General features: G+C 42.3%; 1 long non-coding RNA gene across 1 annotated transcript in view; it reads right to left on the bottom strand.

Annotated features, from left to right (window-relative positions):
- Positions 1 to 361: 361 nt before the first annotated feature.
- LOC135109414 (uncharacterized) overlaps positions 362 to 9,856 on the bottom strand; it is a 107,123-nt gene continuing 97,628 nt past the window's right edge. The window contains exon 3 of the long non-coding RNA XR_010272701.1: positions 362 to 570. This is a non-coding gene — a long non-coding RNA (uncharacterized LOC135109414). The remainder of the gene's footprint in view (positions 571 to 9,856) is intronic.

The following is a 9,856-nucleotide window of genomic DNA, read 5'->3' as shown; positions in this document are numbered from 1 at the left end:
GGGGAATTCTGGTCTAAAGCAACGAAAAGGTTATGAAAAAAGCCCCATTGAAGTAAGAAATAGAAAAAAAGGGCCAGTGAAAAAAAAAATAGGGAAAAGAAGGAAGAATACGAGTAAAAGGCCTACTGAAGCAAAAAAAGAAAATACCAAAAAAAAACAAAGGAAAAAAGTCTATCAAAGTAAAAAAAAAAAAGAAAGAAAAATCCAAGAAAAATAAAAAGAAAAGAATGAAGAAGCCCTACTGTCAGTAATAATGCGTAAAAAGAGTATACCCATCACATCTCATCCCCAGCCACACAGAGACTCCTGGTATATTGAGTCATCGAGCGGCAGGATACGAGAAGGACGAGCAAGACAAGCAAGACAAGCAAGAACACGTGCCTGGCGGGTGCTGGCGGTGTCCTGGTGGGATCCTGCTGTGTTCTGCCGCCCTTCGTCACTCCATCACTGTCTCTTTATGCAGCAGGGATCGTCTGTCCTTCCTGATTACCGCCTGGGTTATTGAAGGGAACTTTCATGAGAGGAACGCTGTCTGCCACTCAATACTGATCGCTTCTTCTTTGGTGGTTACTGTCAGGGATTTGAATGGCGTTATGTGGTGGTGTTGACAGTAGATGGCAGTGTAAGAGGATGTAATGAAAATGTTCTGCTTGGTTCGTCTTTCGCTGTTGAAGGATTTAAATGGTGTTATGTGGTGGTGTTGACAGTAGATGGCAGTGTTAGAGGATGTAATGATCAAAAGTTCCTGTGCCCTGTTCTTCCGGTGGCTACTCGATGTACTGTTTGTTGGGGGAAGTATGAATAGATGGGATGGTGCTACAAGATTTTACAGCAGTTGTTGAATATATATGTCATAGTCTGATGTGCTTGTGTTGTCTTATTCTTTTCTACATTATTTCTGTGATGTTTGTATAGTGTCAGATGCGCAGGTGTTCAAAGTACGTGTCACGCTGTATTCCTGTACTCTGTTATTGTATGAGAGGTTGTAAAGTATTGAAAGGTATACAGATGTTCAAAATATGTGTCATATCTTAGTGTTCTTGTATTATCTTACTCTATACGAGGTTTGTATTGTGTTAGATGCAAAGTTGTGTGCATAGAAACAAACATATAGAAGACATGACACTAATATTCCCTCTGTGTGTGTGTGTGTGTGTGTGTGTGTGTGTGTGTGTGTGTGTGTGTGTGTGTTCATGAGTGTGACATTAATTACTGGATGGCGAGGCGAGAGATAAATAAATAACTCTGCGAAGACAGGCAACGTCACGACTTCCTTGTTCCTGGCCTCACGTAGACACACACACACACACACACACACACACACACACACACACACACACACACACACACACACTTGACAAAATACATCCCACCTTTCCTCTCCTCTCCTCTCCTCTACTCTCCTCTCTCTCTCTCTCTCTCTCCCTTCCACTCTTTCATTCCTCGTGATGAACAAAGACAAATGAACTACGAACGAGGAACAAAGGACACGAGGGAAAAGAATGAACAGAAAAAGGATAAAAAGAGATGAGGGACTAGAAAGAATAAAAAAAAAACACTGAAAAGACAAAGAGTTGCAATACAAAGATTTGACACTAATGTAACATATTTTTTGCACCTGAGAGAGAGAGAGAGAGAGAGAGAGAGAGAGAGAGAGAGAGAGAGAAGGGCACAGCGGAGTTTATATATACAAGTAAAAACACGCCCTCCTCCACACTACAAACAGAAACACGAAACAAAACAAAGGTAACTATTCAGGAGACTGTAGCACCAAACAAAAAACGCATCCAAAAAAAAAAACGCGTAGGTGATGATGTGAAAAATCCCGCAGTGGAAGGACTTCAATAACCTGCCAGCGTTCTCTCAGTGAGGCGTGAAGGGAAGGATAAACACGCCAGGTACTGAAAGCCTTGTGTGCGCTTCTACAATATGAGCTAGAGTCACGCAGGGCACCCACGTATCTAATCCTGAAGACTACCTGAGGCTAACGAGAAGGAATTGGGTTTTCAAATCGAGTGGTGAATGAATGGGAGATAGACTCAGTAATCAGGTTGTTAGTGCTGAGCCGTTAGGGAGGTTTAAAAGAAGATTAGACCAAATTATGAATGGGATTGATAGGTGGAAATAAGTAGGTGTGTTTAATACAGGGACTACCACGTATAGGCCTGATGGCTTCTTGCAGCTTCCATTATATTCCGCTCCTATATGAAGTACGGAACCTCTGACCCTTGCTATACCACCACCACGGCCCACTACAACGCTATACCACAGCTAACAACACGTACGGAGCCTCAGAGCCTTATTATAGCACCACCACTTCCCTCCACACCGCCTTCTGACAGTAGAAGAGGCTAACAAGAAGTGCGGAGCAAAGTCTTTAAGCTTCACCATACCACCACCACGAGTCGCTACACCACCCAACGCTACTACAAGAGGCTAAGAAGACGCGCGAAGCCTCAGAACCATACAAAACCACCACCTGGCCCAGCTACACTGCCACACCGCCACCTGACACAACCCGCGGCCAAGGCACACTCGCGACCGTCAATTACGTGCCATTAGACAATCCAGCCATGCGTGTTTTGTATTAAGCTGTTTTTGAAGCAACGCCCAGTTAGTAATTGCCTCGTCAGTGCTCAGTGAGGCGTGGCGTCCCTCTGTGTTTTCAATAATGTATACTACACCGCCTTGTTTGCTTACAGGGATGAGAGAGAGAGAGAGGGAGGGAGAGACGTTGGAAGAGGAGTACCAGTGTCCGAGCAGGTGGTGGTGGTGTTGGTGGTGGTGGTGGTGTCGACAGCCGGATATCTGACGGCATTCCTCAAGCGGTAAAACTCCGGAACCCCCTCCATTCACGTGGCGTTATTTGATATATAAGATAAACTCCCTGCCTCGCCTCGCCATGCTGCCACAGGTTGAATGAACTACTTGCCTGCGTGGTGGGAGGCTGGAGGCGTGGAGGGGGTGGAGGGGTGGAGGGGTGAAGGGGTAGAAGTGGAAGGATGGTGGAGGGAGGCTTGGAGGTAGAAGGAAGGAGTGGTGGTGCTTGGAGAGAGAGAGAGAGAGAGAGAGAGAGAGAGAGAGAGAGAGAGAGAGAGAGAGAGAGAGAGAGAGAGAGAGAGAGAGAGAGAGAGAGAGAGAGAGAGAGAGGAGTCAGCATCACCAGTTGCCGCCAAACATGGTGTTGAGATTCTTGTTTTCATCATTCTCTCTCTCTCTCTCTCTCTCTCTCTCTCTCTCTCTCTCTCTCTCTCTCTCTCTCTCTCTCTCTCTCTCTCTCTCTCTCTCTCTCTCTCTCAGTACTTACCCCAGCATACCTCACCTCTTCTCTCCCTCTCCTTTCACTCTTACAAACACTCACCTCACCTCACCTACTTTTATCAGATAAGAAATAAAAAAATCACACACACACACACACACACACACACACACACACACACACTCGTCTCTCGGGACTGTTTGACTGTGAAAATCCTCTCCTGCCTACCACTTCCCTCTCATGAATATAAATTGCACCTCTTGGGTCAAGTTGGCGTGTTTTGCTTTATTCCCGCTGCTTCTGAACGCGAGGGAGGGAAGGAAGGAAGGAAGGAAGGAAGACTGAAGGGTATTTTCAGTCACTCGTCTGCCAGTACTTACACACAGACACACCCACACACACACACACATACACAAAGGTACATTAGATAGATATTATACAGGCATACAAACTCTCAGGTAGGGAGTCTTTGAAATGGGAAAAGAGAAATATACAGTAAAATAAGACTGGGAAAATTAAATGTATAAGAAAGAGGGCCAGATTAACTACTGGAAGCTCACACACACACACACACATACACACACACACACACACACACACACACACACACACACACACACACACACACACACGCACGCACACAGGAATTCCTTGTATTACATTTAAAAATAAGAAGATAAAAAAACATGAAAATCCCAGAAGTGAAATGCCTCGCGATGAAGGAAATGTTTAAAAATAACCAGAGTTCCTTGATAGACAAGAAAAATTTACTTAAAATCCCAAGAACTTGTCTGAAATATCATTTTCTCAAGAGGCCAACAGAGCTCTTCACCTTCCCTAATCTAACTTAACGGAAACATGACCAACCTTAACCTGACCTAACCAGACATCATCTAATCTCACCAAATTTAAACCTATAACCTAACCAAACCTATGCAAACCAAACGTAACCAAACCAAACCATACGGAACAAAAACTCAACCGAACATAACCTAACCCTAACCGTAACAATACGTACTACAAAATAACACAACACAACACTAACTTAACCAAAACAAAAATTAAACTAAAAAAAATAAATAAATAAATGACAGAAAAACACGAAAACTTAAAAAATAAATACAACATTTGAAGTACATTCCCAAAAGAACACCTACTCTTCCTCTCCTTCCTGCTCCTCCACCTCCTCCCACCACCACCACCACCACCACCTCTTGAGCCGCCTCCGTCAAGCGCCAATTAACCTTTCCCGGGGAGCATCAACGGGCCAAATATAATGCAGCTAATCTTTCCTCACAAATTCAAGCTCCATATTCAAGAGACGCCTGAATGCAACGCCGCGTGCTTTGTGTGATGGCTGGTCTAACTTACGAGACGCTACTTTTTACACGTCTAAAGAATGTGAGGTTTCTTGCCCACTGTGGGTCTTGAGGAAAGGAGAAAGAGAGCGATATGAAAGGAGAATGTGTGACGGACAAGAAAACAGACGTGAATGGGAAAATAAAGAAAGTAGGTGTGTGGACAATATATATACGAAGAGAAAGGACATGGAGAGGTACATCTATTGAAAAAGGAATACGAAGGAACATGACAAAGAGAAACAAGAGTAAATGCATGAATAGGAAAAAGAAAGAAAGTAGGTGTGTGAAAAATAATATACGAAGAAAAGAAGGAAACGGAGAAGCACATACAATGAAAAAAAGAAAGTATATACGAAGGAATAGGACAAGAAAATAAGAGTTAAACCATGAAGAGCAAAAGAAACAAAGTATACGAAGAAAAAAAAAAAGAAAACGAAGAGGTGCATATATTAAAAAGAAATATAAGAGGCCACAGAAGGTCTTGAATGGATAACAGGAATAGGAAAAAAAAAAGCAAGCGTGAAAAAAAAAATGAAGAAAAAGATAAAATAAACAGGGAAAGGAAAATAAAGGTAAAATTGTAAGAAGAATGTGAGGAAAAGATAAGACAACAAGAATAGAAGTAGTCTGAAGAATGATAAACGAAGAAAAGGAAAAAAAGAGAAACTAGCTACACTACAAGAGGAATAGAAGGATCATAAAAAGATTAAAAACAACAACAGGAAAAAAAAAATTGAGTTTCAAGAATATACGAACGGGCAAGGATAAGATAAACAGGAACAGGAAAAACAGATGAGGTTATAAAGACAAACGGAAAGGAGGAACAGTATGTTGAGATGCAAATAAAGGTCTTGAAAGGATACGAAAACAAGAATAGGAAAAAAAGATGAGGGGTGCAAAGAAGATAAACGACAATAGGAAAAGAAGATGAGGATGTGAGAAATATACAATGATATAAAAGGAAGAGAGGAGAAGCCTAAGGAGAATATATTAATGTGATATTCTTGAAGCAATTGAGAAAAGGACAATAGAAAAATAAAATGATAAATATATACGAAAAAAAAAGGAAAGGAGATATAATTGAGAAATATGACGTTCTTTTTCTTTAAATGTACTGAGAAACTGACAAGAAAAATAGGAATAATAATAAATGACGTAATAAATTTCTTGTTGTTACATTATTAAACAATTCCAAGGTGACTTGAACACAACATAACTAACCAGAATCTCTCTCTCTCTCTCTCTCTCTCTCTCTCTCACTCTCTCTCTCTCTCTCTCTCTCTCTCTCTCTCTCTCTGTCTCTCCTCCTCCTCATCCTTCTCTTCCTCGCTTCTCCTCCTCATCCTTCTCTTCCTCGCTTCTCCTCCTCATCTTCTCTTCCTCGCTTCTCTTCCCTCATCCTTCTCTTCCTCGCTTCTCCTCCTCATCCTTCTCTTGCTCGCTTCTCTTCCTCGCTTCTCTCCTCCTCCTCCTCCTCCTCCTCCTCCTCCTCTCTCAGCTTCTCTCTAAGGGCTGTACTTCTTCCCCCCTCTGTGAGTCTATTACAGCCCCACCCTCTTTTGCTCTCCACCACCACCACCACCACCCTCTTCCCTCCTCCTCCTCCTCTTCCTCCTCCTCACCAAGACCCAAGAGTCACTTCAGGAGGACCTTATACGGGAAGGAAGAGATTGCAAAGAAAATATCACCCAACAACAACAACAACAACTACAACTACTACTACTACTACTACTACTTACTACTATTACTACTACCAACACCACCACTGCCACAAGCAAAACTACGAGAAAGAACGAGAACAAGCGTGGGTAAGCTGTATAGAAGACACACCCCACATCCACCTACGCACACACAACCACACACACACACACACACACACACACACACACACACACACACACACACACTTTCATTATCACGCTCTGGTGTAAAGTTACCTGCGTGTCATCCGCTAACCGAGGACAGAGAGAGAGAGAGAGAGAGAGAGAGAGAGAGAGAGAGGAGAGAGAGAGAGAGAGAGAGAGAGAGAGAGAGAGAGAGAGAGAGAGAGAGGAGAGAGAGAGAATAAACAAACATTTGCCTGAATTCTTGCCGCCTACAAGTTTCATTTATTGTGTTTAAATATTAGAAAATAGAGTAAGATATGTTTTGAATTGTAAAGTGCTCTCTCTCTCTCTCTCTCTCTCTCTCTCTCTCTCTCTCTCTCTCTCTCTCTCTCTCTCTCTCTCTCTCTCTCTCTCTCTCTCTCTCTCTCTCTCTCTCTCTCTCTCTCTCTCCCTTGATATCCACGTCGTATTTTTAGAGAGCAAGGCTTTCAAATTACCTTCTGTAGAGAGAGAGAGAGAGAGAGAGAGAGAGAGAGAGAGAGAGAGAGAGAGAGAGAGAGAGGCTCAAACCATCCCTAATTTCCTGTCATCTAAACTTGGCGAGCTCAGAGGAAGCATAACCAAAAATAATAATAATAATAATAATAATAATAATAATAATAATAATAATAATAATAACAATAATAATAATGATAATAAATGAAAAGAAAAAAATAAAACCACTATCAGTAATTATCGACGTAACAATGTGGTCCCTGTTCATTGTTCACTTGTTCAGTTGTTCACCTGATCGAAACCCACAACTGCAGGAACGAAAATTACAGGTGAGGTCAATTGGTTTCCCTCCCTCTTTTTCCTTTTTCCCTTTTTTTTTCATTTTTGCCATCGATTTTCTCTATTTATTTTTATTTTCAGGACTCGAACACGTGGCAAGGTATCTGATATGCGAGGAATTTACCACAACGCCAGGCCTCTCTCTCTCTCTCTCTCTCTCTCTCTCTCTCTCTCTCTCTCTCTCTCTCTCTCTCTCTCTCTCTCTCTCTCTCTCTCTCTCTCTCTCTCTCTCTCTCTCTCTCTGTCGTGGGAGTGCGGGGGCGTAGGAAGGTAGAGTGGGCGCCATTGAAGAGGAGGAGGAGGAGGAGGAGGAGGAGGAGGAGGAGGGGGAGGAGGAGGAGGAGGAGGAGGAGGAGGAGGAGGAGGAGGATAGTTTGACCTTCAACACTGCACCTCAATATTCATCTTCAAGTCCTGGAGATAAAGAGGAGGAGGAGGTAGAGGAGGAGGAGGAGGAGGAGGAGGAGGAGGAGGAGGAGGAGGAGGAGAGAGAAGGGGAAGGGAATGAGGGAGTAAAGAGGAATGTGGAAAAAGAGTAAGGGAGGGGGAGGAAAAGAGAAGGTGGAGAAGAGAGAAAAAGAGAGAGGAGAGGAGAGGTAACAGATCTCCCTCCTTCTCTCCCGGTTTGCTCCCTCTCTCCCTGCTTCTCTATCTCCTTCTCTTATTCCCTCCCTCTCTCTTTCCCTCCATCCCTCCCTCTTTCCTCCTCTCCCTCCCTCTCTACCTTCCTCAGTTTCAGTTTCTCCCTCCCTCTTTCCTCCTCTCTTTCACATTCCGAGAGAGAGAGAGAGAGAGAGAGAGAGAGAGAGAGAGAGAGAGAGAGAGAGAGAGAGAGAGAGAGAGAGAGAGAGAGAGAGAGAGAGAGAGAGAGAGAGAGATTATAACACAAGTAATTATAGCATAGAAGAACGTGGAGCTCACCTACCCTGCAGTATGATGTGCAGCTTACGCCTTTGTTGCCCCGGTACCTGTGTGGTGGCGGCCAGGTGAGGAGGCTTACCTGCTCACACCTGGTTTTCTGAGGGGCTTTCAGTCTTGTTCTACTTACATGCCTTTCCTATTGATAAGTTATAAGTATTTCTTCTAATCTAATCTAACCTAACCTACAAATGCATATATCTTATTCTACGTGTCTATATAATATATTAACTTACTTTTTCTATAGATACATTATTATCTGAGGAGTTTTCTAATCTAGTCTCAGCTAACCTAACCTAACCTATCTTATCCTTACCTAACTTAACCCTAACCTAGCCTACACATACCTGGTCTTATGATGATTTTTCTGATACATACAAGTGGTCCTCTAAGTTTATTTTTCTATCTTAATATCCTCCACCTATTCATTTACACAAGGGTCTTACAAGGGACGTGTCTTTCAAAGGTTATCTTGCATCTTATTCTAACTTATCATCTCATCTACATATCCTTATCTGTCTACATAACTCATTCATTTATTCGTGCGCTGATTTTATCTCTTGCTTTATTATTTTCCACGTACGCTGGCGAGGGAGAAGAAGAAGTAGCAGTACATTATAATCTTGAATGCTTTAAACCGCATTCTCGCCTTGCCTGCTTATCGCTAAGAAAAATATTAAGGTGTAATCAGGCAACTTTTTTTTTCTTAAGGATTTCATTGTCATCTCATTCACGAAGGCAGGGCATAGGTGATTCAATGTTGTATATATTGAAAGACAAAATTAGTGGGTTTGTTTTTTTTTCCTGTTCTTTTTCTTTATTTTTTTATTCATTTATTTACGTTTAGACTGGTAGTGGGTCTCCCTTTTCTTTTCGTTCTTTATTTTTCTTTCTTTATTTATTTATGTCTTTTTGTTTCTTTATATGTTTATGGCCTTCTCTCTTCATTGTGTATAAAAGTAAAAATAAAAACTACAATATATTTTTTTCTTTTATCAGTATACAAGGTCTGAGTTATAACATTAGTCTCTCTCTCTCTCTCTCTCTCTCTCTCTCTCTCTCTCTCTCTCTCTCTCTCTCTCTCTCTCTCTCTCTCTCTCTCTCTCTCTCTCCATCCTGTCATGCAACGCAACAAACTTATTTGAATCCCGTGAAAGCAAGACTCAGCGAGAAGGATTCCATGTGATTTCATTATTGCATATTTTTCTCCAGTTATTCTGTCTATCATTTTATTCCATCACGCTGAGTGTGCACAGAGCTTCCGTGACCTTCGCCTCTAGTCTGACTTCCTGGCATGTAGTGTGTGTGTGTGTGTGTGTGTGTGTGTGTGTGTGTGTGTGTGTGTGTACCCTATTGAAGTTACATTGGTTTTCAAGAGTATTTTTTATGGTTCTAGTGACAGATTACCAGAATTTCTACATTATTACTAGGAGAAACACCCTTGAGAATCCGCCCTGTGAAAATAGTCGTGGTGAGAGAGAGAGAGAGAGAGAGAGAGAGAGAGAGAGAGAGAGAGAGAGAATGTGTGTGTGTGTGTGTGTGTGTGTGTGTGTGTGTGTGTGTGTGTGTGTGTGTGTGTGTGTGTGTGTGTGTGTTGCCTCGCCTCCATGGAACTATTACAGCATTAATTATGTATGTAATCATCTTATTGCACTGCC

This window comes from Scylla paramamosain, chromosome 18 (assembly GCF_035594125.1).
Source record: "Scylla paramamosain isolate STU-SP2022 chromosome 18, ASM3559412v1, whole genome shotgun sequence".
Classification (NCBI taxonomy): Eukaryota; Metazoa; Arthropoda; class Malacostraca; order Decapoda; family Portunidae; genus Scylla; species Scylla paramamosain.
This window is presented reverse-complemented; position numbering and strand designations above follow the sequence as displayed.